General features: G+C 42.4%; 1 long non-coding RNA gene across 1 annotated transcript; it reads left to right on the top strand.

Annotated features, from left to right (window-relative positions):
- Positions 1–5,691: 5,691 nt before the first annotated feature.
- Positions 5,692–12,585, top strand: LOC125345431. The gene is made up of 3 exons (XR_007209730.1): positions 5,692–5,719; positions 11,515–11,641; positions 12,538–12,585. It is a non-coding gene; the product is annotated as an uncharacterized LOC125345431 (long non-coding RNA).
- Positions 12,586–16,065: the final 3,480 nt, after the last annotated feature.

Raw genomic sequence — 16,065 nt, 5'->3', positions numbered from 1 at the left:
CCTGGAGAACCCATATACTAGAGGACTGAATATCAGGCATGAAAGTTTCCTACCTAATCCTTTCCAATCGTGTTATAATATAGAGGCTCATCAAAGATCACAGTAAACCTTTAAGAGTGAAGCATAAGATATCTGATATGAGGGAGGGAAACCAAAGACTTAATTCCATAGTCTAATGGATAAGGTCTTGAAAGACAAGTCTGAGACTTGCCTAGATATGTAGCCTAGAGTTATGAGAGGAATTTATAGGATGGGAGAAGAGGTAGGAATTCACAACACAGTAGGGCATGTAAAATGGAAAAAACAAAAAAGGATGGTTATGGGGAAAGCCATCAAACTTCACATCAAGGTAGACCTACCCTAAACTCCTCTACTCCCACACATTTTGACCCTGATCCACCCCCAAACCACCATCCCTTTGAAGAGCAATGGAGGTGAAGTACTATTTTCTAAGACATCCCTATAAGGCGGCGGCGGCGGCGGCGGCGGCGGCGGCGGCGGCGGCGGCGGCGGCGGCGGGCGGCGGCGGCGGCGGCGCGGCGGCGGCGGCGGCGGCGGCGGCGGCGGCGGCGGCGGCGGCGGCGGCGGCGGCGGCGGCGGCGGCGGCGGCGGCGGCGGCGGCGGCGGCGGCGGCGGCGTCGGCGGCGGCGGCGGCGGCGGCGGCGGGCGGCGGCGGCGGCGGGCGGCGGCGGCGGCGGCGGCGGCGGCGGCGGCGGCGGCGGCTCCTTGTGCGCATGCGCATCCCCGCCCACTGTGGGTACTTTCAGTCCACGACTTCCGGTTTTCTCTCCTTTCGCTTGGCGGCTGGGAGTTCTCTGAAGTGCCGCTTGGCACCCCGTGGAGCCCCGAGGCAGGCGCCCAGCCTTCTCTTCGGTGGGCCTCGGGACCCGAAACTTGAAGGAATCCCAGGCTGCGGATCTCGTGCCAGGTAGGAACCGCGAGCTGGGCGCGCCACCGGTGCCTGCCCTCCACGTGCTCCTCCAGCCTGGAGTTGCGGATTGGTTTCGGGGTTCATGAGTTTGTGCTGCCATAAGCCCCTGTGATGCCTTCCAGACGCCGGACACTGGCTCCCGAAGCTCCCAGAAGAAGTCGTTTGGATCTCCAGTCTAGGGGAGCCGGGGACCCAGAGGTTCTGCTGCTGACCCATGTGACTTGATCCACTTTGCTGTAAGGTAAGCATGGTGGGCTGGGAATGTGGCTTAGGCGGTAGAGTGCTGGCCTAGCACGCCTGAAGCCCTGAGTTCGATTACTCAGCACCACATATATAGAGAAAGCCAGAAGTGGCACGGCGGCCCAAGTGGTAGAGTGCTGGCCTTAAGCAAAAGGAAGCCAGGGGCGGTGCTCAGGACCTGAGTTCAAGCCCCTGGACTGGCATTAAAAAAAAAAAAAAAAAAAAAGATGATCACGGTAGCAATTCTCGTGAAATTGTGAAGTGTGTGCCTGCCTCGACTCCTCTCATATTGCAGTTGTATTCTGGGGTTCTGTGGTGTTTGTCCTAGAGGTGTCTCTGCTCTGCTCCTGCCTCAGCCTTCTCAGCACTCCTGGCTTGAGTTCACACGTGTTTGTACACGACCTTGATTCTAGAGACAGTTCTGCCTGGGGTATCTTGAGTAGTGTGTGCTGGTCCTGTATTTTTGGAGTGAAGCCTAGCCGTGTTTTGGAGCGTGAACCCTATGAATAGGAACCTCCCTCCTAACAGGACAGACCTTGTCAACTCTTCACAAGCCCTAAAGAGCAGGGGCAGAAAAAGCACAGGAAGGAGAAGATGTTTTCAGCTTTCTTGCATTAACCAATCAATGGTTCTACTTCCCAGAGCGCTAGATTCACTTAGTACTCTTTCCTCCAACACTGTTAATCACTTGGTGCTGTTGGAAGGTTAGACCAGATTTTAGGAGGGGAAATGATCTGGGCTAAGGAATCAGCCAGAGCCTAGTTATCAGAGGGGAAATATGGCTGTGGTTTGGGGTGGAGGGATAACTGTCAGAACTTCCCTGTTAAGTCGCCCACTTGCGGGAGCCAGCCTGGCAGCTAAAGGGAATCCTGATTGAGGGGACGAGGATAACTTCCAGCTTATCTGCAGTTTAGGAACCTGGTAATAGCATTGTGTTACGAAAGTTTAAGAAAACAAGAAAGCCTTGAAGTCGTCAATAACAGGTGACAGTAAAGACAAAATAAGGTTGAACAGTTAACATAGACCAGACTCTTGTGCTGTCTTTTTAGCTAAGCATATCCTTGCACATTCCTTGAGAAAACAACATAGCCAGAGGTCAGGATGAACTTTTTGCTGTTGGCTCCCTACAAGAACTGAACTATCTGTCTATGTACTAATCCCTAATCCTGTTCTCACTAATTTATTAAGCCTCTTCCCCCTGTCATTTCTAGTATGTGATCTCAACCTTATTCCAAATATTTCAACTATGGATCTGTTGATGTTAGCTCTAATACATTGGTTCTTCCTGGCAGGTCAGGAAGTGTTGGTCGGGGACATTTTGCCTTATAAGTAAAATCACAGAAGAAAACTTGTGGGACTGTATCTTGCTCAAGGTTGTATGATTTATAGGTGTTACATAGCCTGAAGTTTTAGCTAGTGTGACCCATTTTGTCTTGATCTGCTCAAAGAAATATTATTTCACTTAGGAAATCTTTTTGGGAATGGAAGTAAACAGAAGCATTGTAATATGGAGGTCAGATCTGGCCAGCGCCATCATTGGCTGTTGAGGGGTGTCAGATTGACTCCATCTCAGATTAAAGAGCAGAAGCTGACTCCATCTTCACTAAGATCTCCCCGGCCCTATCCAGGGAAGTTCCCCTTTGCTGTGATGTGATTGTGTAAACTGCTTGACCACCTGAGTTGTGGAACGTTTAAAGTTAAACCTGTGCCCTCCCATGAGTAGGCGTATCTGCCTGCATCATGCCAGCCCCGCCAAATTCATGCACCAGTTCTAATTAAAATGATAGGTTGGTCAAACAGTTGCTATAAGACAGATTGTAACTCCATTGGCCACCTGCACGTGACCTGGCATGCTCTGTAAGTGTTGTGACCTCATTGGCCACCTGTGTGTGGCAGGCTTGACCATGTGGTATTTGCCTTTATAACACAGCCCCTAGCCTGTGCGTGTTTCCAGCTGCCTGGGAATGGGCATGTGGTCAAGCCTGTTGTTTCGCTTGAGCTTGGACAATAAGGCAGGAATCAGGCCTTCATATTCCATCTTTAGATACATAAAAAGATCAGGGCCAAGAGAGGAGAGGCAAGTCCACATCCTTCAGATCCTGTACTTATCCTCTGCTATTTATCTGTTCTTGACAAATTACAATTTCTCCACCATAGGGCTGGGAATGTGGCTTAGCAGTAGAGTGTTAGCCTAGCATGCATGAAGCCCTGGGTCCCATTCCTCAGCCCCACATATATAGAAAAAAACTGGAAGTGGTGTTGTGGCTCAAGTGTTAGAGTGCTAGCCTTGAGCAAAAAACCAGGGACAGTGCTTATGCCCTGAGTCCAAGCCCCAGGACTGACAAAAACAACAACAACCCTCTCCACTAGAATACTGAGCTTAAGTTACATCACTTAAAATGAGAGAGACTGCCTAAGCATGTATGCCAAAACAGTTGGTAATTTGAATACAATACAATACCCCATTTTTGTGTGGGAAGCTCAAGGTCTAGGTACTGACCCTGAGTTTCTGTAGCTCCAGGCTTATGTTCTACCATTTAAGCCACATCTCCACTTCCAGCTATATTTGGTAGTTTATTGGAGATCAGAGTTTCTACCACTTTCCTATCCCAGCCGGCTTCAATCTGCGATCTTCGGATCTCAGACTGTGAGTAGCTAGGACTACAACCATGGGCCACCAGAACTCAGTACTCTGATACACAGATTATATTTTCTAGAAAACTTTAGACATTTAAGGAGGGAAGTTCAGTCACTAATGTAAGTATGAGAACATTCTTGTGATGTAGAGAACCCAGTAGTAATGTTCACCCATTGCTTTCAAAAGATTTATATGTCTTTCCTAGCAAAAACAAGCTCACTGAAGTCTACATAGTAGATTTTCATTTTTGTACATGTCACTGTAAAAGGTTATATTTTATATTAAGTTTCCATTCTACATAATTGTGCAGAAAAAAAAAAACAACAACCCCAGAACTGGATAACAGCATTTCATATGCAATAAACAAGTACAAGAAAAAGCACATACTTAAAAGCCATCTAATTTGTTTAAAGTTTCATGGATCTACTTTTTGGGGTGTGCTCAGCTTAGCATTTTGTGTTGGTATTGTTTTTGTTTTTTGTTTTTGCCACACTTGGGGCTTGATGAACACAGGACCTGAGCACTGTCCTTGAGCTTATTTTTGCTCAAGGCTAGCACACTACCACTTGAGCCACAGTGCCACATGTGGCTTTTTTGTTATGTGGTACTAAGGAAGTGAATCCAGGGCTTCATGCATGCTAGGCAAGCACTTGACCACTAAGCCACATTCCCAGCCCTTAATGTTGATTAGGTAACATAAGACTTTGATCTTCTGGTTCTTTGCCTGAAGATGGTTGGTTGGGATTGTGTCTCTCCTGTAACCAGTACTTTATGTTATGTCTTTACTAGGCCATTTATCTCCAGCAGACTGGCTCGCTTCTTCTGAGACTAAGTATTAGAGAGGTCTCAAAACTGTCTTGTTATCTTTACTCATGCCCTTTTGGCCAGAGCAGGTTAAATGGCTAATTGCAAGTCATTGCATAAGAGTGCTCTTGAGTATTTGGATACAGGGAAATGTGCCATTTGACAACCATTAAAATGTTATAGCACAAGAAATATGCACTATATATGCTTTTCCTGTATAACTTTGGGTGAAAAATAAAGAGTTATACATACTCTCTGTGCCGTTTAAATGTAGAAATGAATGAGGTAGAGCACAAATGCTCAATTGAGTCCTAGGATAACTTTCCATTAATAGAAAAATAGTTCATGTATCCCTAAATGTGTTTCAGTAACAACTAGTTTTAGTGAAGATGTGTTTTTTTTGTTTCAATTATTTTTGGGAGAACATTTTTATGAATTCTGTATGTATAGAAGTGAATTGCTTTTCTAATATCTATATGCCAACTGATTCACTGGATTCATCTTTAGTGGAGAGTTTAACACTCTGCTTCAGACAAAAGACTCTTCTCTCATAAGAAGTCTTTATGCTTGGGCTGGGAATATGGCCTAGTGGTAGAGTGCTTGCCTCAGATACATGAAGCCCTGAGTTCGATTCCTCAGCACCACATGTATAGAAAAGGCTGGAAGTGGCACTGTGGCTCAAGTAGTAGAGTGTTAGCCTTGAGCAACAAAAGAGAAGCCAGGGACAATGCTCAGGCCTGAGTCCAACCGCCATGGCAAAAAAATAAAAGGCTTTATGCTTTTCCAGCCCATGTATGGGCTTTTTGGTTTGCTTTGTCTTGTTTTGGTTTGGTTTTGCCAGTCCTTGACCTTGAACTCGGCCTGGGCGCTGTCCCTGAGCTCTTCAGCTCAAGGCTAGCACTCTACCACTTGAGCCATAATGCCACTTCATATATATATATATATATATATATATATATATATATATATATAATGTTTTGAGCAGGAAAATCTGGGGTAAAATCACCCAGGTTCTTTCCTGACTACCTCATTTGCCTTCTCTCCCAGCCATGCTTCCAGAATCTTCTGTTCATTGTCTGCAGCAAGAAAGAAGGAAAAGATCTCTGGTGAGCTGCTTTTTATTTCTCAGTTGGTTGTACATTCCACTTTATGAACCTAAGGGTGTCCAAGATTGAACAAAAAAACAACAAACAGATTCAGCTTCAGGACCATGTTCATAATCAGATAAAGAAGGCCTACAGATTCAGCAGATGATAAAATGTCACTTTCGGTCTAAGTTGATTACAGATTTGCTTCAGTTTGTTTCTAGTTTTTCTGATAAGGGAAAATAGTCACACTTGTTATGTGATTCAGTGACACCGAGGGGATGACTTCTCATGGAAGGTTGGCTAGCAACTGGTCAGAGATCACATCCTTGTGGGTAACATTCAACTATCTTAATGAAGTTTTACTAGATAGAGTTGCTGAAATAGTGTGGTCACACATACCTTCGAATGTTTCTAGAGGACTGAGTCAGCTATATGTACCTAAGTTACTCTCCATGCATACTTCTGGGACTGCTTCATGGTCTTTGTCTTATTTGAAACTTAGGCTATATATTTGATGATACTGTCTATGGTCTTTCTAGAAATCCCTCTGTTTTTTATTGTTGTCTTTGTCTGCCCTAACTTCATTTGATACGGTATTACAGTTTTGTTTATTTCTTCTTCCTCCATTTGAATATTTGCATTCACTGCCACTATAAGATAGAAGCTGATTTTAAGATTCTTTTTTATTTATTTATTTATTTTTGCCAGTCCTGGGCCTTAGACTCAGGGCCTGAGCACTGTCCCTGGCTTCTTTTTGCTCAAGGCCAGCACTAGAAGCTGATTTTGATAATGAACAATACAATGACTAAGGTTTTTATATTTGAAATATCACTGGTGCCAAAATCTGACAGACATTTGCTCAGTAATAGACTTTCATCTCTCAGGAACATTGCAACTCGCTAACATTTGTGACTATATATCCTTAGAAATCTACTGGAAGAAAGAATCCAGGAATATATGTCACATTTGAACAGCTGTCATACAAAAACTGAAAGCAAAATTGTCAGGGCCTCTAGGACCCCTTCTCCTCACTTCTCCGGAGGTGATGCCCAAATGTTGGGGTCTCTAGGACCCCTTCCTCCTCTATCTCCTTGGGGAATGCCTGAACCTCAATTTTATGGAAGAAGCTCTGCCCTACCCCTTATATTGGCAGAAGGAGTAAGGTGTGTCCTTACCGGACTGCTCTAAGCTGAAGTGGGATGCCGAAAACCCTTCCTCGGCCCACCATAATGTGTCAGGAGCCACAGGACAAAGATATCGGGGAGACGTTTAGATGGTTGAATGGGTCTCCAAGGATTTAATTGGGAGGGGGATTTATATATAGCGGTAATGGCGGGAAAGGAGGGGGACTGGCCATTGGCTAAGCCAGCCTGCCCATCAGGTGATGTCATGAAACTTCCTTTGTGGGCTGGACAACCCTATCATGGTGGCATGCAAGTGTCTCCCTCCCTCAGGGGTGGGGTCTTCTTTTCCGGTTGAGGCGGGAAGGTGGGAGTGGCTCGCTATTACACTGTCCCAGGGCTGGGGGAAGGGCAGCGTCTCCCTCTTGGTGCCCTTCCCCCACCAAGGCCAAAACTGAGTCCCCAACACAATGCACAGATGATAATAATTTGTAGCTTTCATCCATGTATGTGTTATTAATGCTATTTGCAGTGTATGTTTCGAGCTAAAACCTCCTTTAACCCGTTTTCAAACACTTTGAATTTGCTTGTTATCCCAGGAGGAAAAAGACATACATACGTCACTTATATCTCTGATAAAATTCACAGAATCCAAAATTTGGTTCCTCCCTATTCCTTTTGAAAACAGGTGTTGCTGCATAGTCCGGGCTGTTCTTGAACTTGTTATGTTAGCCTAGGCTGGCTTGCAGCCAAGGTCATGGATTTATAGGTGTATGGCTCTATATAAACCATGCTTAAATGTACAGTTCACTGATACTACGTATGGGCCACCTCGTTGTCCCTCCATCCCTTCTATCCATCTACATTGTTTTTCATCTTCCTTGTAGGAAGCTTTATAATAATTCAATATGCAGCTCCTCTTCCTCTCTACCCTAGTCTCTGGAACCATCTTACTTTTTGGCGTCTCTGTGAGTTTGTTGATCCTTGGAAGCTCAGTAAAGGAAATCATACCATGCTTATTGTATTCAAGGCTCATCGCTACTGAAAAATTATCTTCCTTTTAGGACTCTCCATACCATCTTTGTTTAATATTCCTACCAGAAATGTACCATTGTTCACGTTTGTTTTCACATCCTTCCTAGCAACTGTTAGACTTTGGAAGGTTTTTTCTATTGTTTTGTTTAAAACGATGTCCATACTCGAATGTATAAAGTAATTATTCAGGGCTGGGAATGTGGCTTAGTGGTAGAGTACTTGTCTAGCATGCATGAAGCCCTGGGTTCGATTCCTCAGTACCACATAAACAGAAAAACCCAGAAGCGGTGCTGTGGTTCAAGTGGTAGAGTGCTAACCTTGAGCAAAAGAAGCTCTGCAATAGTGCCCAGGCCCTGAGTTCAAGCCCCAAGACTGGCAAAAAATTTAAAAAAAAATGTAGTTATGTCATTGTAATTTTGATTTGAATTTTTCTCATGATTATTGATATGAACTTTTTTTTCTATTTTAATCAACTACTTTTATATATTCTTTTTAGAAAAGGCCATTCCATCTTTTTTCCCATTTTACAATCATATGGGTGGGGGTAGGATTTTTGTTTTGCATTTCCTAATTCATTCTACTTATCTATTTTGAGTTATATTCAAATGTTTTTTCTCATGCCATGCCATTTCTTCCTTGTTGATTGTGCCTGTGATGTACAAAGTTTTAATTGTATGCACTTACTCTTGCTTGGTATTGGATCAGGCACTTTTGGTGTCCTATCCTAGGAGTAACTGTCAAATCTAATGTCAGGAAGCTTTCCTCCCCTCCTCCCCCTTTCCTCCTTTCCCTTTCCCTCTTTTCCCTCCTCTCTAGTTCCCTCTTCTTCCTTCATTTCCCTGTCCCTTTGCTCCCCTTTCTCTCCCCCCTCCATTCACTGTCTTTTCTCTCTCTGAGATGAGGACTTACTGTGTTGCCACCATTGGTGTGTGTCTGACTTATAAACTCAGCCTCCACCATGCCTTTCTTGTGTCAGTGCTGTTGCTTGAACTCAGAGCCTCACAGTCAGTCAGCTTCCTCATTCACTGTTGGCACTGTCACTTGAGCCATGCCTCTGACCTGTTTATTAGCTGCTTAATTTGAGTTGTCTAACCAGGTTGGCTTCCAGACTTCAGCCTCCTTCGTAGCTAGAGTGAGATAACCGTCCTGAGCCAGAAGCACTTGTTTTTTCTAACCTGAACATACTTATGTCGAATTAATATTCAACTTAAACTCAAATATTTCATGTTTCTAATTACGTGTTGTATTTTCTTTCTGATAATTGTAACTGTTCTTCTAACTGTGGTAGATTTTTCTTCACTAAGCAAATAGCTTAATCAACAAACAATGAAGGAATTGTTTTATAATTAATTTCATTTATTGTTATTATGGAGGTCATGTACAGAGGTTACAATTATATGAGTCTGGTAATGAGTACATTTCCTTTCATATACGCTGTCTTCCCTTCCCTTGCTCTCTCCTTGTTCCCTCCCCGCTTCTTCACCCATGAATTGTGTAGTTCACTTCCATCACTGTCCAGTGAGCTTTAGTGCTGGGATTGTTCATCCTATTTCCCTGAGTTCTATGGCTCCTCCCTCCCCCCAAAATATATATGTGAACACACCATACATTAAAAGCATTTGTTTTTACTTCAAAGGTGAGGTAAGAAAGTAGCTACCTTTAATACTCTATAAATCACAGTGACAGTACATTTCTTCCAGATCTAATGTATTTATAACTTAGAGCTTTATTTCTCATATTGATTTCTGCAGAGCTTGTCTTCAGATTTGTTTTTGTTCTCAGTGTGTCTGTCTTGGTAAATAGAACACCACAGTATTTTGTGAATAGCATTTGAGTTAAGATAATGACATCCATGAGTGTGTTCCTGTTAACTTTTTGCCTGGTTGTTCTATCAGTTAGTAAGAAGTGTATTATTTCTTCAATAGTAATGATAGATTATTTTTGCTTGTGGTAACTTTATGTTTGTTTGTTTTTATTTCTCTATATTTAATGTATGTCTCTTTGGAGAGCTTATTGGGTGTTTTTAGCCTTTTTTCTTTTGTTCAAGTCAGACAGTACTTTATATATTTACTACATTTATATTACATTAATATGGTTTTATTTTGATGACCATTTTGCTGTTTATTATGTTTGTCTCACCTGATATTTATTTTGCTTCCATGTAACCTGCACACATCCTTCTGTACACTGTAAATGACCTCTAATACCACCTTTAGGGGTTCTTCTATAAAATTGTAAATCACCTATCCTATCTATTACAGTCCAAATCCTATGTAAATAGTTGTTATACTGCATTTTTCATAGGATAATGACAGTTTTTTCAAATACTGCACGTTTAACACAGGTGCCATACTTTTTCAAATATTTTGGTTCAATGCTTCATTGAATCTGTGAAACTCACAAGTATGTGAGGCCTAATATATTCTTTTGAAAAGGCCATTATATGATAGCTATATTCTAGTCTGGTAGTTTGACAGTTTGCTTCATAAAGAAGTAACCAGAGATTTTTATGTACAGAACAAAGGCCATCCTCAGGCTGAAGTGTAGAGCTTCAGAAGAAGAAAAGCATGCAGGAAAATTGTTATACTATAGAACTGCAAGAAAATACATTTCCCACCCAGTCTGATTCTTGGGTATAACAGACATAGGAAATAAATGTGCTGGGTGTACTTCAGTGTATTATTACTATGTACTCTTAAGAGTTTACAGTATTCTTGCAGTTACCAGCATGTGACATCATATAATATAGTTACTTTTTAATGGAATAATTCCATTTAGAACATAAATCTATTGCCCTTTTACTTTTTTTGTTGGTAGAATTAATTCTTTGAACTCTGGAGCTCACTTTTGTCAAGCAAGTACAGTATTGATTGATTCATATGTCTAGTCCATACACTTTTTCTGGGGTGGGGGCTAGTCCTGGGGACTCAGGGCCTGAGCACTGTCCCTGGCTTCTTTTTGCTCAAGGCTAGAACTCTAGCACTTGAGCCACAGTGCCATTTCTGGCTTTTTCTGTGTATGTGGTGCTGACAAATCGAACCCAGGGCTTCATGCATGCTAGGAAAGCAATCTATTGCTTCATTCTCAGCCCCAATACTTGGTTTTAATACACTTATGTGTTTATATATTGAGTCTTTATGCATTGTGGATCATGAAGATGGTGATAAAAGTGTTCCTTCCACAAATTATTTTAGAGAGATTAATTACATAATTACATATATGATCTATGTATTCCTTTATATTTACCTTCACCTTTTCCATTCTAATGTCCTTGTCCTATGTTGGCATCTTTTGTTATTCTCTTAAAGCAGAATAATTTCTTGTAACACTCTTAAAATGCAGATGGGCTGTTAATGAATTGTCTTTTCCTAAAAATATTTTCAATCTACATTTTTAGAAGAGTTTCTCTGCCCAATTGATTGGGGATGGAAGGTTATTTAAACATTTACAAATATATTTCCTTTTGTGTTTTAGTCAGCATTCATCTCTGGTATTGTCAAGCATGGCTGGCTCGGAGGGATTGTTAGCCATTGTTTATAGATAACACATCAAGCTCCACACATTTTATGTTAAAGAAGAAGAGCATACATGTAGAAGAATGCAATTGGTGTTCTCATGACTCTGAGCTAATTACTTGATGGAAATGTGCCATTACAGAAGGTGGTGTCATTTGCTGATGTGGCTGTGGACTTCAGCTGGGAGGAATGGCAGGACCTAGACATTGCTCAGAGGACCCTGTACAGAGATGTTATGCTGGAGACCTACAGCAACCTGGTGTCCTTGGGTGAGCAAAAGTCACATTAACTTGCAAGGCCAAGTAATTTGTTTTTAGTAGATGTATGAATAGTTATGGTATCTGGATGTAAGATTCAAGTCCGTGGAAAGTGTTACTTCTTTCTAACAAAAATGTCAACTTAATTAGGTAACTCCTGAGGCAATTCTACTGTCATTCTTCAAGAAGCCAAATCAGCAGTTTGACCAAAGTTGTAAACTATGTTCCACTAACAGGAGACTGTCTTCCCAAACTTGAGGTGACTATTGTAGGTGGATATACAGTCTAGAAGAGAATGTATATCACTATAGGAAGTATGATCTGGAAATCATTATTTGGATGTGGATATTTATATTCCAACCCTGGCGCTGGGTGCAGTGGTTCACGCCTATAATCCTAGCTACTCAGGAGTCAGAAAAGTCCCTATGAGACTCTCATCTCCAGTTAACCACTCAAAACTGGAAGTGGAGCTGGGGTTCAAATAGGTAGAATGCTAGCCTTAAGCAAAAGAGCTGAATTAAAGCCACACAACTGGTAAAGTATATCCAAAGCTGGGTGAAAGTCAACCATGGAGACTGTGACAAATGAGAAACAAGATTTAGGAGCAACCTTGTAAACAGGATGTCTGTGAATCTTTTTTTTTTTTTTGGCCAGTCCTGGGCCTTTGACTCAGGGCCTGAGCACTGTCCCTGGCTTCCTTTTGCTCAAGGCTAGCACTCTGTCACTTGAGCCACAGCGCCACTTCTGGCTGTTTTCTGTATATGTGGTGCTGGGGAATCGAACGCAGGGCCTCATGTATACGAGGCAAGCACTCTTGCCACTAGGCCATATCCCCAGCACTGTTTGCGAATCTTACAGCAGTGATGACTCAGCATGAGCAATAGTTCTCTACTATTTCTTATTAACAGGGTACTGTGTTCCTAAACCTAAATTAATTGTCAAGCCGGAACGAGAACCATGGATAGGAGAGGCCTCAGACAAGAATTTCACAGGTAAGTTAAAGATTGACATTTTATATTTTAAAGCGTATACTAAATAATGATTGGTTTGTTCACCTAATGAACCCCACTAACACACATTTTCATATTCTATGTGTGCTGAGAAATCTTATGACTTACTCTCACTAAATTCCAAGCACTGTATACTGCACTTGGAACCTTGCAGAACATTATATCTCTAGAACTTACTCTTACAGCACCACTAAAACCTAATGTCTTGGTCCAGTAACCCAGTTCCTGAAACCCAAATCCCTGCTGACTAAGCTTCTTCCTTGTCTTTGTGAGTTCACATGGTTTGGATTATGAAGTTAAGTAACTGTCCACTCTAAGTGAGATCTCTTTGTTCTGAGCCTGTTTCTCTTCCACAAAATGCTGTCTAACTCCATAAATGCTGAGGCCAATGATTTCCTTGTTATTAAAGAGGAATAACATTTTGGCATAATAACACTGGTATGTTTGTATGAGACTTGAATTAAAAAAAAAACCTCAGTGAATGTTTCTTTAAAATTTTATTTACTATTTAGTGTTTTTTAAATTAGGTATAAATTTAGGGGAAATGTTATTAGACTAAGACATTAAATGTTATTAGATTAAGATATTTAAATTGTGATGTGTTTTCACAGCAAAAGTGATTTGCAAAGAGTTGTATCACAGGCAAAGTTAATCCTATCCTAGACATGGAGATAAAAGTGGTTTGGGAACCATGCGCAGTTGCATCTTATGTGGGTGAGGACATGGATGGGGAGCCTCCCTCCCCCTCCAACCGCCATCCACAAGTTCTTTTGTGTTATCTGTTAGTTGTGAACTGTTTTGTTGTTGTTGTTCTTTGTTTGCTTTTGAGTTTTGTTTTGTTGTTTTGCTTTGATTCATATATATATATTTTTTTTTAATTTTTTTTTTTTACCAGTCCTGGGGCTTGAACTCAGGGCCTGAACACTGTCCCTGGCTTCTTTTTGCTCAAGGCTAGCACTCTACCACTTGAGCCACAGTACCATTTCTGGCTTTTTCTATATATGTGATGCTGAGGAATCAAACCCATAGCTTCGTATATACAAGACAAGCACTCTACCACCAGGCCATATTCCCAACCCTTGGTTCAGATTTTTGATATCCAGAGTTGGCCTTCAACTTGAGATCTAGCCTCTGTGGTCCTGAATTGTAGGGATTCCAGCATGAGCTACCATACTAGGTCAGAGAAAGATTTTTTTCACATGCAGAAAATAATCTACCACTTGAACAACAAGCTAAGCATGAGTGGCTCACTCCTGTAATACTAGGAACTCAGGAGGCTGAGATCTGAGGATCTGGATTTGAAGCCAGACCTGGTAGGAAAGCCCATGAGAATCTAATCTCCAATAACATACAAAAAAAAAATCCAGAAGTGGAGCTGTGGCTCAGTGGTAGAGCCCTTGGTTAAAAAGAAGCTCAGGGACAACCCCCAGGCCTTCCAGTTCAAGCCCCAGGACCCACAAAAAGAAAAAGAAAAAAGAACGGAGGAAAGAAGGAAGAAGAAAGAGGAGGAGGAGGAGGAGGAGGAGGAGGAGGGGGAGGAGGGGGAGGAGGGGGAGGAGGGGGAGGGGGAGGGGGAGGGGGAGGGCTCTCCTGGACATTCCAATGTCAAGGGGAAAGAGTTTTCCCACTACCATGATTTGACCAGCTATGGAGAGAGACTATCCGTGTGCCAGGCATTGTACTGTCTGTCTGCTACATTTCCCTTTATCTACTTGTCTTGTACTTGTTTGCGTTCTTGTTCAGTGTCTGTCTTTTGCAATAGGTCATGCTCTCCATGAAAATAGAAACTTGGTGACTTTATTTACTGCTCTGTCCCTGTGCACCTTAGCAAGCCTAGTAATGAAAAAATTACATACTGGAAAGGATATCATTTGACATCAAAGAGGTTAGTATCAAGATGGGGACAGTAGACAGTTGTTTCCACATCCTGATCAGCTCAATTTTTAGTCACTTTTCCCAGTAATGGAAGATATCTCATTTTATCTTTTTTCCAAGGCTTAGTTCTAGCCCTTGACTGCCCCCCTCACAGGATTAGTTGCTCAATCTATATCTGGGTATAATGGGTGGGGGGAGACAGTACTGGAGCTTGAACTTACGGCCTGGAAACGGCTTTTTCGTGCAAGACCGATTCTGCAGTACCACTTGACCCACAACTCCACTTCTGGCTTTTTGTTGGCTAAATGGAGGTTATGAGTCCTATGGACTTTCATTCCTGGGCTGGCTTCAAACTTCCATCCTCAGATCTCAGCCTGATGAGTAGCTATGGTGATAGGTGTGAACCACCAGCCTGGGGCGGCTATGTTTGAGTTATTTTACTAGAGTGTTGAACTCTATGCCTCCTAAAATGCTGGACTCTGGGCTGGGAATGTGGCCTAGTGGTAGAGTGCTTCCCTCGTATACATGAAACCCTGGGTTCCATTCCCCAGCACCACATATATAGAAAACGGCCAGAAGTGGCGCTGTGGCTCAAGTGGCAGAGTGCTAGCCTTGAGCAAAAAGAAGCCAAGGACAGTGCTCAGGCCCTGAGTTCAAGGCCCAGGACTGGCCAAAAATAAATAAATAAATAAATAAATAAATAAATAAATAAATAAATAAATAAATAGAAAAGTAAAATGCTGGACTTTGTCCATCCTGAGCATTGTGCGGGATTCCCCCCCCCCCACCCCCACAGGTGGACTTCTTGAAACCAAGGGTCTTCTCAATATGGAAACCGCAGAAACCCATAAGGAAAATCACCTACAGATCCACCCAAGATTAAAGATAAGTATTTCTTTGTCTAGGTCATTGTCCCCGAGCAGATTTGCTGTTACAAATTTATAATAGTATCTTACATAAGTCACCAGGGGAGCTATTTTCCATCAACATTATGCAAAGCATACTTTTCCACTGTTGATGTAGACCCAGCTATTTTCTTCCTTACTTATCTACCTACTTTCCTCTTCCCATTCCCAAGGCCAGCATATAGCTTATCACAAGGATTCTCTGTGCTCATAGGTACAAATACAAGTACAGCCATGGGAAGGTGCCGGCAGTCAGTGTGAAAGGTGCATGGGACTGCGGGCACCGGCACTTGCCCACTCTCACACTTGCCAGTCTACAAACTGAAAGACCTCCCAGGCACTTGGAACAGTACTGTTCTTGGTTATGGGGCTTGAAGTCAGGGCATGAGCACTGACCCTGAGCTTTTTGGCTCAAGGCTAGCACTCTACCACTTTAAGCCATAACACTACTTCCAATTTTCTGGTCATTAATTAGAAATAAAGAGTTTCACAGACTTTCCTGCCTGGGCTTTGAACCACAATCCTCAGCTCTCAGCCTTCCTTAGCTAATTGTAAGCATGAGCCACTGGTGCTGGTTTATTGATGCCTTTTCTATGGCCATATGTAATTTACATTTACATGTTTACATATGTAAATGTAAGGCTAT

The sequence above is a fragment of the Perognathus longimembris genome, unplaced genomic scaffold (genome assembly GCF_023159225.1).
Source record: "Perognathus longimembris pacificus isolate PPM17 unplaced genomic scaffold, ASM2315922v1 HiC_scaffold_5662, whole genome shotgun sequence".
Taxonomy (NCBI): Eukaryota; Metazoa; Chordata; class Mammalia; order Rodentia; family Heteromyidae; genus Perognathus; species Perognathus longimembris.
This window is presented reverse-complemented; position numbering and strand designations above follow the sequence as displayed.